General features: G+C 43.4%; 1 pseudogene; it reads left to right on the forward strand.

The window, feature by feature from the left end:
- Positions 1-207: 207 nt before the first annotated feature.
- Positions 208-1626, forward strand: LOC147998286 (KAT8 regulatory NSL complex subunit 2 pseudogene; annotated as a pseudogene).
- The last annotated feature ends 2025 nt before the right edge of the window (positions 1627-3651 follow it).

A 3651-nucleotide genomic window follows, 5' to 3' on the forward strand; every position in this document is an offset into this window, starting at 1 on the left:
CTCGGGCCTGGGCTGTAAGCTCTGAGGTGGCTAGGGACAAAGGCGGCGGGCTGAGGCGTGAGGGTGGGGCGCGCCCTTGCAGTGGTGCCGCATGGGACAGGCGCCGCGCTTCCGGTCAGCTGCTGTGGAGACTCGGCCAACGGTTTTGGTATGAACAGGATTCGGATTCATGTCTTGCCAACGAATCTGGGGTGATACGGTTTTGGTATGAACAGGATTCGGATTCATGTCTTGCCAACGAATCTGGGGAGTATCACCCCAGTGCCCAGATCTCTTGTTCGTTCACTCACCGCCCGTGCTCTCAGCCGCGTCTGGAGGGGCAGGAGTTTTGCCTTAAGCATATTCTTGAAGACAAGAATGCACCCTTCAAACAATGTAGTTACATTTCGACAAAGAATGGGAAAAGATGCCCCAGTGCTGCCCCAAAACCCGAGAAGAAAGATGGGGTGTCTTTCTGTGCTGAACATGCTCGAAGGAATGCCCTAGCACTTCATGCTCAAGTGAAGAAGAGTAACCCAGGCCCTATGGGTGAAACCCTCTTGTGCCAGTTGAGCTCATATGCTAAAACAGAGCTGGGCTCGCAGACCCCAGAGAGTAGCCGAAGTGAGGCGAGCCTGATACTGGACATGCAGGTGTCTATACAGCTGAGGAGGTGGCTCGTATTATGAGAGAAAAGCTGATACGTTTGCAGTCTTTGTACATTGATCAGTTTAAACGACTACAGCACCTGCTCAAAGAGAAGAAGCGCCGTTACTTACATAATCGGAAAGTGGAACACGAAGCTTTAGGTAGTAGTCTCCTGACTGGCCCCCAGGGACTTTGGGCCAAAGAGAGAGAGAATTTAAAGCGACTAAAATGTCTCAGGCGATACCACCAACGCTATGGAGTAGAAGCCTTACTACACAGGCAGCTGAAGGAACGCAGAATGCTGGCCACAGAGGGGGCTGCTCAACAGGCTCATACCACTCGTTCCAGTCAGAGGTGCTTAGCCTTTGTGGATGATGTTCACTGCTCCAATCAGTCTCTTCCAAAGACCGGACACTGTCTTACCCATATCTGTCAGGATACAAATCAGGTTCTCTTCAAATGCTGCCAGGGATCTGAAGAGGTACCCTGCAACAAGCCAGTTCCTGTTAACCTTTCTGAGGACCCCTGCTGTCCATTGCACTTCCAGTTGCCTCCTCAGATGTATAAGCCCGAGCAGGTACTGTCTGTGCCAGACGATCTGGAAGCAGGCCCCATTGATCTGTACTTGAGTGCTGTCGAGCTTCAGCCCACTCAAAGTTTACCACTGGAGTTCATTGATGACTTGGTGTCTTAGGTGATGGCATGCCATGCCCTCCATCACCCTTGCTCTTTGATCCCTCCCTAACTCTAGATGATCATTCCGTCACAGAAATTGCCGGAGGCTCAGGAGAGATACAGGTGGCTGGGGATGGGTGCAGATCCCAGGGACGTCATAATGTAGAGAAAAACCTGTGCATCATTCCCTCAGCGTGGATTGGCTACTGCAAATGGAAAACCAGAGCCCACTTTTATCAGTTGACAGTTCATTCTGAGATTGTTCACCGCCTTTGGATTTGAACTCTCCATTCTTCAGACAAGTGTATCTCTGATCATCTCTCACTGAACAGGGACAGCTCAGACCACGTTGTTTCCTTCGGGGCTTGAGAGTGCTGTAGACTAACATAACCCAAGTCTGCGTGGATGACAAGTTAGTATTTAAGTTTTGGGATTTTTTTGCGAGGAAGAGTGTGAGGTGATCCCTGCCTTTGTGATGCAGTGCCTATTGGAGACTGCCTGGGAAAGAGGCTTTTATAATGGGACTTCTGAGCCGTGGACAGAGATCCACGTTGATGTCTAGGCTGGGTTGGTTGTGGTGAAGAACGGTGCTCTTCAGGTGTTGGCTCTTAGTATCTGTAGCCATATCTAAAGCCTGTATTTAAGCCTTTCCTCTGCTCCACATAATTGGGCAATATAAACCCCCATTCCTAGTGAATTGACTGAGAAAAGCAGGTCACAGGTCTGGGCTCTCCTTAATTATTCTTGCTTTTAATTTATGTAAATTTCTGTGGTGACTCCTTCATGTAAGATATAGTGAAATTATTGTATATAGTTTCTATTAAATGTTAAAATGTTATGAAAATAAAAAAATTCCTCCATCTTTTCATTTTCACAAATTTTACTTATTTAAAAGTAGTTTTAATTCTTTAAGAATTTCACATAATGTAATTTGATCATATTCACTGGCCACTCCCCCTATAACTACCCCCAGATCTACTCCTACCTCTTTACTGCCTCTTAACTTCATATCATTTTTTTCTTAATAATCTACCAGTTCCAATTTCTGTTGTCCATATACTCATGGGAATTGAGCTATCCACCAAGATGTGGTTGGCCTACCAACAACCATACTCTTAAAAAAGAAAAATCTGTCTTTTCCTTCCCTAAAGATATCAACTTTCAACAGCTCTTCAGTTAGGTCTCCAGGACTAATGAGCATATTCGCTGTCCATAGTAGACTGGATTGATGGTGAGCAGACATCTACAGCTGCTCTGAGTTAAATGAGTACAGTTTTGCTTTTATAACAGATGATTTGAGATATGGTTTGAACAAATGTTTTGGCAAATTTTTTGTCAATATGTTCTTTCAATATTTTATTTTTATGTGTATATGTGTATCCTTGATCTTGTTCACTATGGCTTACTACTACTACTGACTACTAAGAATGGGAAGGCCACAAAGGACTATCATGAATACCCCAAGGTTCCATTAAAAGAGGACATTCACAATCCTTTATCGGGAACCATAGCTCATAGCTTTATCAACCTCAATTCTAATAACTATGTATTAGACATTCATATTTTCACCTTTCCAGAGGATATTCCTTTCTTCATTCCAGATACTTATTTAGGCAGTTTTCCAGACATCACTATACATCTATCTACCATAATCTATAAGATCCATAAGACATCTTCAATTCTGTAGCTTTAACACATACACTTACAGAACGTTTTATAAGCTAGGTAAACCAACTATGAGAAATTCCAACTATGAGCTGGAAAACAAGCTATGTGCACTTAATGTCCTGGTAGGTATTGACAAGCTACCCCTCATAGGAAAAGATCTTGCCAATTTATATACTGATATATGAGTATTTTTCCTCATACTCACCATTCTTGGCTACTATCAGTCTTATAAAGTCTGCTAATTCTACCCCCATGCTGGTCTAGCTTCTTTTGACAATTGAGGTGGCGGCGGTGTAGGTAGCCCTATTATTGTATGGGTCTAAAATGTTCAACATTTGCAAAACATTTTTTATTCTTTGAAAACCCCATAGACTTAAATAATTCATTTTGATCATATCCTTCTACTGCTATGGCCCTGTTGGAACATGGTCCAGGAATGAATTTGCGTGAGAATTCTGAGTGCTTGTGAGAAGAAAGTAAATAGTCCTATGATCTCAGTTTCCTGAAAACACAGAATTGTTCTTAGACTGTGTTTTCATGCTCCTCCCGGGTATGTGTATCAGAAGTGGGTTGACTTCTGATTACTCCTTACTGCTTGCTGTTATTCAATTTAATGGTAAAAGCATCCTTTATATGCCTTTCTGGAAGACCATGTTTTTGACACATGTGGCTTATCTTGGT

Source organism: Rattus norvegicus, chromosome X, assembly GCF_021556685.1.
Source record: "Rattus norvegicus strain SHRSP/BbbUtx chromosome X, alternate assembly SHRSP_T2T, whole genome shotgun sequence".
NCBI classification, from domain to species: domain Eukaryota; kingdom Metazoa; phylum Chordata; class Mammalia; order Rodentia; family Muridae; genus Rattus; species Rattus norvegicus.